At 46.9% G+C, this 14781-nt stretch overlaps 1 long non-coding RNA gene across 1 annotated transcript in view; it reads left to right on the plus strand.

The window, feature by feature from the left end:
- Positions 1-14781, plus strand: part of LOC138296465 (uncharacterized) — an 81347-nt gene that overhangs the window by 55581 nt on the left and 10985 nt on the right. The window contains exon 4 of the long non-coding RNA XR_011203838.1: positions 4229-4322. This is a non-coding gene — a long non-coding RNA (uncharacterized lncRNA). The remainder of the gene's footprint in view (positions 1-4228; positions 4323-14781) is intronic.

Consider the following 14781-nt stretch of genomic DNA (forward strand, 5'->3'; position numbering starts at 1 on the left):
GGGATAGCGACAAACCTCTAGGTACCAGGCGGCAAGTTCAAAGAAGTTAAGCAGAGTCTCCCCCAGGCATATTTCCCACGTGGTCGAGCTGGGGTGGTGAAGTAAAGCAGGACTTCACCCAGTTGACTTTGAAGCCCAGGCAAAGGCATGAAGTACATTATGTATGGGGGATGGATCCGAGCATGAGTACAGGAGCAAATCATCGGTGTATAGGGACACCGCATGCATCTGTCTGCTAAGGGAATTCCCTATATTTGACTGTCCACAAAGTAATGGGAAGTGTCCATTGCCATCACAAATAGCAGGTGGAGGGGCACTCTTGCCGAGTGCCATTCCCCACTGAAAACGTGGGCCAGATGAACGGATGTAAGCAGATTTGTGAGGTGGGTTTGGTATAAAATAGCTGTGTATACCCCATGAGACGCTTGCCTGCTCACATATGATTCAGGACCTGTTAAAGGTAATCCAAGGTTAGAGAGTCAATTGCGTTCTCCAGGTCCAGCGCCATACATGCCTTGTGAGGGAACCACTCCTATGCCTGATCCTGGATGTGAAAAAAAGCACCTGATGTTAGGACAAATCCATTTTGATCTGGGTATGAGCTCGGGACGAACCTGAGCATATCTGCTGGATAGACTTTTGCCCTGGATTTTGTAATCTACTCCTAGTATGGCAGTGAAACGGTATGAGGGCATAAAAGTGGGGTCTCTGTCCGGCTTCGGAATGGTTACCAACAGGGATTCCTGGAGGGAAGGTGGTAACTGCCCAGATTTTAGGGCATAATTGTACCTCTCTGGGGGCACTAGGCTGCCTACAAATGTGGTGTGGTACTCCATCGTCAATCCATCCAAGCCTGGGGTTTTATTTCTAGCAAGATTGCAGATAGCCTGTTTGACGTTCCAGCTGTGATCATTATCTAAACTGTCCCTCAGGTCATCAGGGATCCATAGGAGGGCAAGATTCAATAGGAACAGCTCCTCAGCGTGGCCTTCTATATGTCAGTCTTACCGGTAAAACGCCTGTAGGATGACTTGCTTGTAATGTAGCACCAGAGTGAGAGGCAAGTTCCAGAGTGGGACTCTGAAGCTGTTCCTGCCAAATCAATCAATCAAGCAAGGAGGCGTCCAGACTTGTCTCCTTCTGTGTGTCATGGCCACATATGCACCAATGTTGTAGCACCATAGGCGCTTCCAGATGGGCCACATGATGGACTTAGCTAGCTCAGTGCTGCGAATTATGTCTCGCTCTGCCTTGAGTTTCAATGACAGTAAGTGTTGGTCTGCTTCTGCTACCTCCTTGTCAAGGGTCTTGCATACCTCCACTGTTTTCTGTTTGGCAGATTACCTTGTAACCCCCTTGAAGGTGTCCCACTCTTTCGTCCTGGTGGAGGCTTTCAGCAATGTGGGATTCCTGGGTATACCTATAGGTGGAATCTTCCAGGCAATCTTGAGGAAGTCACCACATGGGTGTTAGTGGGTGCGAGGTAATCCACTGCAAGTCAACTACGTGAGCGTCATGATCAGAGAATGCAGCTTTGCGGACTGAAGCCAAGATGGGAAGTGAGCATATGGTACGGTCCAGGCATGTGTACAGGTCATGTTGTGCAGTGACAGGGGTAGAATTGGGAACTCGGGTGTGTGGCCCTCCATACCTTTCCCAGTACTCATAGTCGCACCCATCATACATAATTCTCAGGCTGTGTGAAGGGAGAGGTGCGTGGAAGCAGTGGGTGAAAGCGGTCAAGCTGTAAATCGAGTACACAGTTATAATCTGCACCTAGGATCCACTGAATTTGAGTTTTATGTGCTAGTTCTCTCGAGAGCTCTGTCAAAAACTACTCCTGGTCAGTGTTTGGGGCTGAGATGCTCCCCAGAAGAATGTGCGGGTCGTCTAGGGGGCCCTCCATCAGTACGATGCGCCCCTTCCTATCGTCATGCCGAATACCTGAAAAGAAACCACTGGGCAGGTCCAGATCATGGCCCTTTGGCATATACAGAGTGGGTGGTGGCATACACGGACCACTTCAACTGCTTTTGGAGTCGCAGCAGCTCCCCAGCCGTGTTGTGTGTTTCTTCTAGAAACTAGGAATGGCTGTAAACTCTGCTCCGCCAGCAGAGTTCATGAAGTTTTGCCACCCTGCACTTCAGTTGGAGAACGGAATTTGGCAAAAACTCCACCAACCGCTGCATGGCAGTTTACCAGGGCCCACCCCTACTAAATCGCCAGGTTTGTGAAGGTATGCTCTTGGAAATGCACCCTGTCGCCTAGTGCATCTTCAAAATGCTCTAGTTAATTTTAGTGTGTTTTTTGCATTTAAGTCCCTGGCACGCTCTGGATATTCCAAGGGTCAATTGGGAACTGTTCTGACATAAGACGCAGAAATGAAGACATACGCAGTACTTCACTGCTCTTTGCCATGTAATGAGTGACCCATCTGCGCGCGTGCTTTAAATAAGCATGAGTGTATGTTATTTGAAAGGAGAAGGAGGGGCCTGCCCTTTGGGAAGTGTTAGACCGGGTATTGGTGCAGATCCCAGGAGGCTGTTCGATGGCTGGAGCTGCCAGAGCTGTGCTGAGGAAGGGCAAAGGGTGCAGGATGTACCAATGCTGTACCTGTGCACCTAGCGCTGCTGCCGAAATCCCAAAGTGGCTCAGAGTGCAAAACCAGGTGAGCGGCACCAGTCTCCCTCCCCTTCGCTATGAGATCTTCAGGCATCTTGAAGCTCCAGCACTCTATCCTGCGACGCACAGCTTCCTGAATGGTTCTCTGGCGGCGCGGGGGCCTTTTTCGTAGTGCTGCGTGGGCCTTTTCCTCAACTTTCGTGCCCCCCACCTGTGGAGCTGCCTGGTCTTCTGTGGGCTCTCTGTGTTGCTGAGGGCCCCCTCTGATTTCCACTCCTTGGTAGAGTCCACCAGCTCCACTTTCGGCTAACCCCCGAGTTTTGCATGTGCCAAGGCTTGTTGGCGGAATTCCAAGACGCAAACCCAACTGCAATCCTCCTTCCCACTTGGGACATCACCTGCATCCTCCAGGAACTCAACTTCGTCTTCTTGGGTGCAGTGCTGACTCTACTCCTTCTCTGTCAACTCACCTCTTGCACCTTCAGTCTGGTGGGTAGGAGCCCATGCCCTTCCTGGACTGTGCTATGCTTCTTGGACTTGGTCCCCCTCTTCCACAGGTCCTCTTGTCCAGGAATCAACTGTTGGTGTCTTGCAGTCTCTTCTGGGCTTTGCATTATTCTTCTTTTCTTCTAAGTGGATGTTCTAGGAAATTTACAGTGATTTACCTCTGCTTTCCTGGTTGATGGGGTGGGTTGTGGTACTTACCTTTGGGCTTTCCTAGTACTCCCAACTCCCCTCTACACACTCCACTTACCTAGGTGGGAGACCAACTTTCACAATCCATATTTTTTTAGTATATGGTTGTGCTCCCCAGGGCTATTTCTCTCTGTTGTGATTTTCACTAATTACACTGTTAGTTTAACTGTTTTTATGCCTATTTCTGCATACTAGTGTATATAATTTGTGTATTACTTACCTCCTAAGGGAGTATAGCCTTCATGGTACTTTTGGTATTTGTATCACCAAAACAAAATACTTTTATTTTTGTAACACTGAGTGTTCTTTTTCATGTGTGTAAGTACTAAGTGTGACTACAGTGGTATTGCATGAGCTTTGCATGTCTCCTAGATAAGCCTTGGCTGCTCAGCTCATCCACAGCTACCTCTAGAGAACCTGGCTTCTAGACACCAACTACACTACACTAATAAGGGATACCTGGACCTGATATAAGGTGTAAGGACCATAGGTACCCACCACACACCAGACCAGCCTCCTACAAGTGGAAGAGAAATAATGTCATAAACTGGAGAGACACAACTAACACTCCACCCTCATAAACCACCTACTTTTATACCATTTGAAGTCCCACTCTCATAGTTGCCTAGTGATTTAAAATATAAAAAGAAATAGCAAAGACTCCATGTTATGTTTCTATTCCTATGCATACTCACTACTCAATGCCATACCACTGTTGGTGTACATATCAGCAAAGTGTGGTATATTGGGGTGTAAATGTAAACATTTGAAATCCATATGGTTATGTTTTACATTGGAATGCCTACAAACTCTGTCATGCTAGTTAGTATTATTAGTGCAAAGTCACAATATTGCAGTAAAGTAGTGATATTGATTTTCTTGTTTTTCTTTACTGTTCTTCCTTTGTTAGCTTTCTCCAAGTTCACCTGCATCTCAGAGTCCCAAGAAACAACCAACAAAGGACCCATTAGCTGACCTGAACATCAAGGATTTCTTATAATCAAGTACGGTACCACTGCGAATTTCCCTGGTTTTCGGTTAATGTGTCTGCTTTACTTTGACTGCTTGCCAATACCGATATATAGTAATGCATGAAAGCAAAATAACTGTATTGCAACAATCTAATTGAAAGAGCATTGTAAGATCAAAAAATTTAGTATTATCTGCTAATGATTTATTTTTATATGAATGAGCTCATGCATGGGCTGCAACCCATTGCATCTTTGTTGTCCACATGCCACCTTAGACATTTTCACCCTAACGCCAAGGCCCAAATAAGGTGAAACATGTCTAGGGTTGCTTGTTTCTCCCCATAGAGACCCTGGTTGGTAGTTCAAGCTGGACTGTTCCTGTAGGAGCAAGACCAAGAATGATTTGCATATATATACTACTTGTCTGAGGTGACATAGTGGTCAAAAAACAGATGAATCGATTGCGGCCTAGAGTAATTGTCAGGTAATCCTCCCATAAATTTTTTGCTTATCGGATTGCAAATGCAGGCATTAGAGATGTAACATTTTTAGGTACACAATTATGATCACACCATGAAGTGCACTCACATCTCCAGTTCGGTCAAGAGGCGAAAAAGCAAGCACAGAATGTCTTCAACCTTGACCAGTAAACGTGGGAGTCACTAGTACAATACAGATGTGAGAGAGACAAAATCCAAGAAGAACACAAGCATGTGTACTGCAGTATATAAAGGGGCTGATGGCATGAAGAAACACATTAAAGAGCATCATGAGCAGGTGCGAGAGAGGCCCTGTCCCCACCCTGGCTGAAACAAAGTACTCATGATCGATAGATACCTTCAGTGCCATGTAAAGCTCATACACACAGAGGAAAGGAATTATATCTGTGATCATTGTGGATAGACATTCAAACAACGCAAGCACATTTCCGTCCACCAGATGTGCCATTCTGGTGCAAAGCCCCTCCAGGGTGAAATAAGTGGTTTCCAGTGCAGACAACGGGCTTCTCTCAAGTACCACATGACAAAACATAAGGCCGAAGCAGAGCTGGAATTTGCATGTGACCAGTGTGGGAAGCATTTTGAGAAAGCTCACAACCTGAATGTTCACATGTCGATGGTACATCCGCTGACACAAAATCATGAGCAAGTCAGAAATTTGGAGACTCAACAGGTCGTCTTACTGGGAGATGAAGACGCAACACAGACTGTTGCTTCTAAAGACGTTAAACCAGAACTGGTTAAGGAACAGGCACTCAGTCTGCTGTTTGTATAGGTTTGGGTGTGGTGACCCAAACCTTTCCTTACACGTGTCCTCCATGAAAGGAGCGGGCACAAGGCACATTTTCATAATTTCCTCAAAAGCACTGAACTTTGCATCCACACCATGCAAGTGATTTAAAAAAATAATAATAATAATTATTGCCTTTTTGTTTGAGAGGCATTTTAATACTTCATATGAAGACATATGATGGCTTCTTTATGCTCATTGTGAATCAGAAATAGAGATGCCATCCCGTTTTCACTTTTAAAATCATGCATTTTTTAATCAATACTTCTGAAGCTTGAGTTTTAGAGTGGTGCCGGTGCACAGGGCCTTTCCGTAATCAAGTCTGCTGCTGATGAGTGCGTGAGTGACAGTTTTCCTGGTCTCTGTGGGGATCCATTTGAATGTTTTTTTCAGTATACGGAGTGTGTTGAAGCATGAGGAGGTGAGAGCGTTGATTTGTTGGGTCATCGAGAGGGAGGAGTCTAGGATGATGCCGAGGTTGCGTGCGTGGTTGGCGGGGGTGGGTGCAGGGCCTAGCGTGGTGGGCCACCATGAGGGGTCCCAGGTGTTTTTGTGTGGGCCAAAGAGGATTATTTCGGTTTTGCTTGAGTTTCAGGTGGTTGGCTGTCATATATATATCACTTTTGTCAATATGTGTGTGGTTTCCCTGGGGGGAAAAGGGTCAGACTTGTCTAGTGGCAGTTTTAGTGCCATAAAGAAGCGCTGAAGGTTTATATACCTACTGCAAAGAGCAAATCTGTATTTTATGTAAATAGCGGAGTACATTGGTAAAGTCAGCCATTACCTGCGCTACAATACCAATGAAATTTATGTGCGGGGTGAAGGGCGGCTATGGAGAGATGAAGGGCACTTTTGCTGGGTGGTAATGAGGGAATCCGAGGAGGAGGGAGTGGGAGCACCAATAATGATTGTTGGACTGGGCGCAGGAGGTGCTAAAGACTGTGACGAATGGTATGTGACAAGGTGTTTTTTGAGTGTCTTGAAAGAACGTGCTGATTGAGGGAAGAAGCGCAGGTAAGGTGGCCTCTACTGTTGCACTGTTACACACACCATCGATTTTGTGACTGTCTACGTAGGCTAGTGTTTTAGAGCAACAGTTTAGCCAATAGCAGAGATGGCATCTTGATGGATGACTGCTGCCTGCACTCGGGTTATAGAGGACCGCTCTGACATAGGATCAGAGACTGAGACATCAGATACTGAGACAGCATCTGAGGGATAGGACAATGGCACAAACTCTGGGAGTGATTTTTCAGTCGGAGGAGTCCCATTCGATAACTCCTCTTCCAGTACATTATGAGGGAGGTGATGAGGACAGTCCTGCTGTCCCTTCGCAAGCTGTTTGTGCAACTGGGTAATATTGGGTTAGCCCAACCCAGAGAGCAGGTGAATGCGGCGGCCAGCAGAGAGAGAGAGAGAGTGCTCTCTTGGGAGCTCCCCAATTTAGTTCAGCCCCAAAATTATCTATGGCAAAACAAACTGGTTTTGTAAGGCAGGCACCTGTGTTTTTGGTCCTGGGTTCGGCGGCCATATAGAGAAACACACTAAACCCAAACATTTCTGGAAACTAGACATTCATGAGAGTCCACAGAGGTGTGACTTGTGTGGATTCCCCAAAGTTTTCTTACCCAGAATACCCTGCAAAGCTGAAATGTTGAATAAAAACTCTATTTTTCTCGCTTTTCTGTCACACAAACTACAGGAATATGATGGGATCCACAAAATTCTTACCACCCAGTGACTCCTCACCTGTCCTGATAAAAACACTACCCCTTTTGAGTGCCTACACCTAGTGCCTGTGTCAGGAATGGATCACCCCAGGGTCAACAGCTGCCTCATGTAAGGACCAACAATGACCGTTGTGTGATCTATTCCTGTCGGGGGCACCAGGCCTACCCACACAGGTGAGGTATCATTTTTATCGGGAGACCTGGGGGAACGCTGGGTGGAAGGAAATTTGTGGCTCCTCTCAGATTCCAGAACTTTCTGTCACCGAAATGTGAGGAAAACGTGTTATTTTAGCCACATTTTGTGGTTTGCAAAGGATTCTGAGTAGCAGAACCTGGTCAGAGCCCCACAAGTCACCTTATCTTGGATTCCCCTGGGTTTCTAGTTTTTAAAAATGCGCTGGTTTGCTAGGTTTCCCCAGGTGCCGGCTGAGCTAGAGGCCAAAATCCACAGGTAGGCACTGTTTTCTATGAAAAAATGTGATGTGTCCACGTTGTGCTTTGGGGCATATCCTGTCGCGGGCGCTAGGCCTACCCACACAAGTGAGGTATCATTTTTATCGGGAGACTTGGAGGAACGCTGGGTGGAAGGAAATTTGTGGCTCCTCTCAGATTCCGGAACTTTCTGTCACTGAAATGTGAGGAAAACGTGTTTTTTTTTTTAGCCATTTTTTGAGGTTTGCAAAGGATTCTGGGTAACAGAACCTGGTCAGAGCCCCACAAGTCACCCCATCTTGGATTCCCCTAGGTCTCTAGTTTTAAAAAATGCACAGGTTTGGTAGGTTTCCCTAGGTGCCGACTGAGCTAGAGGCCAAAATGTACAGGCAGGCACTTTGCAAAAAACAGCTGTGTTTTCTGTCAAAAAATGTGATGTGTCCACGTTGTGTTTTGGGGCATTTCCTGTCGCGGGCGCTAGGCCTACCCACACAAGTGAGGTATCATTTTTATCGGGAGACTTGGGGGAACCCTGGGTGGAAGGAAATTTGTGGCTCCTCTCAGATTCCAGAACTTTGTCACCGAAATGAGAGGAAAACGTGTTTTTTAGCCACGTTTTGAGGTTTGCAAAGAATTCTGGGTAACAGAACCTGGTCAGAGCCACACAAGTCACCCCATCTTGGATTCCCCTAGGTCTCTAGTTTTCAAAAATGCACAGGTTTGGTAGGTTTCCCTATGTGCCGGCTGAGCTAGAGGCCAAAACCTACAGGTAGGCACTTTACAAAAAACAGCTCTGTATTCTGTCAAAAAATGTGATGTGTCCACGTTGTGTTTTAGGGCATTTCCTGTCGCGGGCGCTAGGCCTACCCACACAAGTGAGGTATCATTTTTATTGGGAGACTTGGGGGAACATAGAATAGCAAAACAAGTGTTATTGCTCCTTATCTTTCTCTACATTTTTTCCTTCCAAATATAAGAGTGTGTAAAAAAGACGTCTATTTGAGAAATGCCTTGCAATTCACATGCTAGTATGGGCACCCCGGAATTCAGAGATGTGCAAATAACCACTGCTCCTCAAAACCTTATCTTGAGCCCATTTTGGAAATGTAAAGGTTTTCTTGATACCTATTTTTCACTCTTCATATTTCAGCAAATGAATTGCTGTATACCCAGTATAGAATGAAAACCAACTGCAGGGTGTAGCTCATTTATTGGCTCTGGGTACCTAGGGTTCTTGATGAACCTACAAGCCCTTTATATCCCCGCAAGCAGAAGAGTCCAGCAGACAAAACGGTATATTGCTTTCAGAAATCTGACATCGCAGGAAAAAGTTACAGAGTAAAACATAAAGAAAAATGGCTGTTGTTTTCAGCTCAATTTCAATATTGTTTTATTTCAGCTGTTATTTTCTGTAGGAAAACCTTGTAGGATCTACACAAATGACCCCTTGCTGAATTCAGAATTTTGTCTAGTTTTCAGAAATGTTTCCGGGATCCAGCATTGGTTTCACACCCATTCCTGTCACTAACTGGAAGGAGGCTGAAAGGACCAAAAATAGTAAAAATGGGATATGTCCCAGTAAAATGCCAAATTTGTGTTGAAAAATGTGGTTTTCTGATTCAAGTCTGCCCGTTCCTGAAAGGTGGGAAGATAGTGATTTCAGCACCAGAAACCCTTTGTTGATGGCATTTTCAGGGAAAAAACCACAAGCCTTCTTCAGCAGCCCTTTTTTCCAATTTTTTGGGAAAAAACGAAATTTTCACTGTATTTTGGCTATTTTCTTGGTCTCCTCCAGGGGAAACCACAAACTCTGGGTACCGTTAGAATCCCTAGGATGTTGGAAAAAAGGACGCAAATTTGGCATGGATAGCTTATGTGGACAAAAAGTTATGAAGGCCTAAGCGCAAACTACCCCAAATAGCCAAAAAAGGGCTCAGCACTGGGGGGGGGGGGCAGGGGGGGAAAGGCCCAGCAGCTAAGAGGTTAAGTAGACTATGACATCTGGTTATCTCTTTTAAAAACACTGAGGCTAGAACTAATGCAGAAGGCTATGTCTGAAGTGGGACATTATGTTGAAATCATCCACCACTACTTAAGATATTGTGCAAAATTCTGACTGAAGTAGTTCAACTATTAAGTCAATGAAAATTCTGGACCAATGTATCACAGGAGTTGGAAGGGGCATAAGTAGTCCCATAGGTTTAGTGTGACTGGATTTAGATTAAAGAAATGTGACACAAGATTGTGTGTGTTTGACTTCTTGTTCAATTCTGACTACCACAATGTGTTGTGCGAAAGCTAGAGTTCATCAAACATCATGGTTTCCAGTTAGTGGAGTTTCGTAGCACTAATATATGAATTTATCAAATAATGAATAAGCAATCATGAAAATTTGATATTTTTGGGATAGTAATCTGTCTTTCTGCACACACGTTTCTAGGTCTAGGTGCAAGACTACGGTGTACACAGTGCATACAATTTGGAAAGTTTCTACATTTATGGCCCATCCAAACAATTATGTGTTGATTGGCACCTCCCCAATAGTGTCTCAGGTGGGGGAAAGCATCTCTTGTGGCTAATCTCTCTTTTGTAATTTGAGTAATGAAATTCAGTTCCTGCAAGTGTTCAGGAGTAGAAAGCAACTCAATGTAATTGTAAGTTGTTGGTATTTGTATCTCTTTATGATATGATTGCACCAATTGATGTGACAGACCCTTTTCTTTCTACCATAAGTAGTAATGCAGGATCAGGAGATTGCAAAATAGGGGCTGTTGTGGATATCTCTTACAGTTCCTTAAAACTACTTCTTGCCAAGGATGTCAATAAATTGAACAATTTAACTGTACTGTAGGAGCAATGATTGATCAAAAGGATTGAATATATTGTTTTTCATAAATGTTGAGAAACCAAGAAACCTGAGAACTCCTCTAACAATAGTTGGTGCAGGCAAGTGAAAAAAAAGCTTGTACTTTTCCTTTGTCCACGTTGACCGTATTTGCTCTAAATGTGAATCCTAAATATGAGGCATACACACACATTTCCCTAACTTGGCATACTGATGATTTTGTTAGAATCCCTAGGATGTAATGTAATCAAAGGGCTTACATTTTGTGCTTCCAATGTTTTGTAGTGTGTTAGAAAACCTTGGGTTGTCTTCAAGGTATACAATAACGTAGATGTCCAAAGTATCCATAAATATTTAATTTATTAAGTGATGGAAAAACTGCCATGTAGTTTTATACATGGTTTCCATTCATTCTGTATCCTAATGTGAAGAACATTGTGTACCCCTTTTAAATCTATTTATGTAAAGACAAAAGCCGTACATATTTAATCAAGGAGCACTGAGATGAGAGGAAAGAGATAGTTTTTTTTTATTCTTATAACGTTTAGTTCATAGTCATCACTGCATAGATATAATTCTCCATTAACAGCCTAAGAGGTTGAGTGGCAGATAAGTCCCTCGGCAAGAGTTCTTTGTATATATTCTCATAGCTCCTTCTCTTCCTTGATAGTGAGATCGTAAAAATGTTCCTATGGTATCTTCAAGCTCTGGATAACAATTAAAACTCTGCCTTACTCTATAAGGCTAACTACCTATTCACATTTGCTGATCTTTAGTTGAAGGATCTTATAGCAGTGGCAGGAATTTCTCTTAAGAATTACGTTAGTTACTCTACTGTATTTCCATGTCTGTCCTTTCATTTTGTTATCAATTGACCTCAAGAAAACAACTGCACTATCATCTTACTGTGGCTCAACAACATAGTGAAATTGCTAATACGTTACTGATGAGAAAGTATGTCACCTTTCAAGCTTAGGATAGAAATAAGGTAGAAGAGTTTTAAAAACCTATGCTTAGATCAAGCAAGACATGTTTGTAACCTGTTGCATGGAGAGCCTTCTCTAAGAATGTGGATCCTGACAGGAGAACACTTAAAGACCAATTGTCAGCCTACTGATTTTATTATTAGGTTAACTTCTGGTTACTAGGGCATTAGAATCTTGTGAGCCATGGGAGCGACAAATATGTAATGTGGCTTACAATTGCCGGTACACGCTACGCTATATTTGCTGTGAAAAGTAGAAATGTGTGTGTCCTTTGATTGGAGCATCAGTGATATTTCTCCATTAATATCTGCATGTTGGTAATTATTCATCCTGGTTCTTACCTATGCTGAATAGCAGCGTATTGTGCCATCTAGTGGCACGAGCAAGAATTATTTGTAAAACAGTCAAATAGATATTGACACATGGCTTCAGGCAGGTCGCTCCCCTGCACCGCATGCCGGTGCTGCCTCTGCTTCCAGGTGCCTGTGATTCTTTTTTGTTCTTTTTCCTTCCCCTCGACCCCTGCGTCCCTGCGGCCCCGCCCCGCCCCACCTTCCCTCCACTTCAGTTTTTCCTTTTCCCGCTCCTGCGGCCCCCCCTTGCTCTCCCATTCGCTACTTGCTCCCCTCCCATTCGCTGCTCGCTCCCCTCCCTCCTCCCTGCTGCCACTCCCTCCCACCTCCCCTCATATGGCAGCAGAGGCGCGGTAAGAGGAGTGACCATTGACCCTGCTTCATGCAGGTCGCTCCCCAGCACTGCGTGCCGGTGCTGCCTCTGCTTCCAGGTGCCCGTGATTCTTTTTTGTTCTTTTTCCTTCCCCTCGACCTCTGCCGCTGCGGCCCTGCCGCGCTCCCTCCACTTCAGTTTTCCCTTTTCCCGCCCCTGCAGCCCCGCCCCCTGCTCTCCCATTCGCTGCTCGCTCCCCTCCCTCCTCCCTGCTGCCACTTACTCCCACCTCCCCTCATATGGCAGCCGCGGCGCGGTGAGTGGAGCGACCCTTGACCCTGCTTCAGGCAGGTCGCTCCCCTGCACTGCGTGCCGGTGCTGCCTCTGCTTCCAGGTGCCCGTGATTCTTTTTTGTTCTTTTTCCTTCCCCTCGACCCCTGCCGCTGAGTCCCTGCAGCCCCCCTCCCTCCACTTCAGTTATCGCTTTTCCCGCCGCGGCATCCCTGCATCCCCACCCCCTGCTCTCCAATTCGCTGCTCGCTCACCTCCCTCCTCCCTGCTGCCACTAACTCCCACCTTCCCTCATATGGCAGCTGCAGCACGGACGCGCCACTGGCGCGCCAAAAGCGCACCTAAGGCAAGCCTGACCACGCCGAGCGCCAGGACACCTGGTCCCCAAAACCAGCACGGCCAGCAACGCCGTTACACCGCCAGCACCGCACTCAACACCGGACGAGCACACGCCTGCTTCCTGGCCTCCCCTAAGCACACCCAGGGACCCTTCACCTGCCGGAATTGCAGCCTCATCACCCTCCAAATCATCCAACCACCTGCTGAGCCTGACCGCAACTACCTCTAATGCATCCTACTTAACACTCGCTCCGCACGCAAACATGCCGTCAAACTCTGGGACCTGCTCGACACCTCCACCCCGGATGTTGCCTTCCTGACGGAGACCTGGATGAATGCCTCTTCGGCCCCAGACATCGCCATAGCCATTCCGGACGGGTAAAAGATCACGCAGGGATCGCACCAACGGAGTCAGAGGCGGAATTGCCATCTTCCACAAGAACACCATCAGGGTCACCGCCTATACCGACGACACCTCAGCACCGCCGAACACCTGCATTTCCAGATACACACCAACCCCAACACCACCCTCAGAGGAACCCTCATCTACAGACCCCCCGGACCTTGGCCTCAGTTCTGCGACGCCATTGCCGACCTTGCCAGCAGGCACGCCCTAGCCTCCGCTGACTACGTCCTCCTCGGCGACCTGAACTTTTACCTGGAGAATAACAACGATCCCAACACCACCACCCTAAGCGACACCCTTGCCACCCTTGGGCTCGAACAACTCGTCACTACCCCAACACACTCCGCCGGCCACATGCTGGACCCCGTCTTCTCTGCTAGCCCCCACGTCACCTTCAGCCACACCACCGAACTCCCGTGGACTGAGCACCGCTGCATCCATTTCACCTTCCAGAAACCTACCACGCACCACCACACCCAACAGATCCCCCGCCGCAACTGGAGCAAAATCAGCCAAGACCAGCTGAACACCAACCTCACCCGAAAACCACCCACCAATCCCGACCTCGCAGCCTACAACCTCTGGCGCTGGATCGAAGACTGTGCCAACACCCTTGCCCCGATCAATAAACCTTCCAACAGAGGTGCCAACAAGAGAGCCAGCTGGTTCACCTTGGGCCTTCAAGTCTCCAAGCAAACCTGTTGGAAACTGGAGAGAAAGTGGCTCCTCGAACAGACTCCGGACAACCATGCCGCCTTCAAGAACGCCATACGCAATCACCATCACCTCATCAGATCTGCCAAGAAAACCTCCTTCAAAGACCGCCTGGACAACAATGCACACAACAGCAGGGAGCTCTTCAACATCGTGAATGAACTCTCCAACCCCAGCTCCAGCACAAATGACATCCCACCTTCACAAGACCTGTGCAACTCCCTCGCCACCTTCTTCCACCACAAGATCAGACATCCATGACAGCTTCAACAGCCAGACCACCCGCCAATCACTGACTCCTCAGACTCTCCTCCAACCTTCAACTACAACCCACTGCTAGTCTGGGCCAACGTGAACGAAGACGACAATCAAAACCATGGGCTCCATCCACTCTGGATCTCCGTCAGACCCATGCCCGCACCACATCTTTAACAAAGCAAGCGCCACCATTGCACCCCACCTCTGCAAAGTCATCAACCTCTCCTTCGAGACCGCGACCTATCTCGAGAGCTGGAAGCATGCTGAGATCAAACCCCTACTCAAGAAACCCAAGGCGGACCCGAGAGACCTCAAGAACTTCCGCCCCATCTCCCTGCTCCCATTCCCGGCCAAGGTCATTGAGAAGATCGTCAACAGACAACTGACCCACTACCTCGAAGAAAACAACATCCTGGACCCATCCCAGTCAGGGTTCCGCAGCAACCACAGTACGGAAACCGCCCTCATCGCCGCCACGAACGACATCAGGACCCTGCTTGACAACAGCGAAACTGCGGCCCTCATCCTCCTGGAC

The sequence above is a fragment of the Pleurodeles waltl genome, chromosome 5 (assembly GCF_031143425.1).
Source record: "Pleurodeles waltl isolate 20211129_DDA chromosome 5, aPleWal1.hap1.20221129, whole genome shotgun sequence".
Classification (NCBI taxonomy): domain Eukaryota; kingdom Metazoa; phylum Chordata; class Amphibia; order Caudata; family Salamandridae; genus Pleurodeles; species Pleurodeles waltl.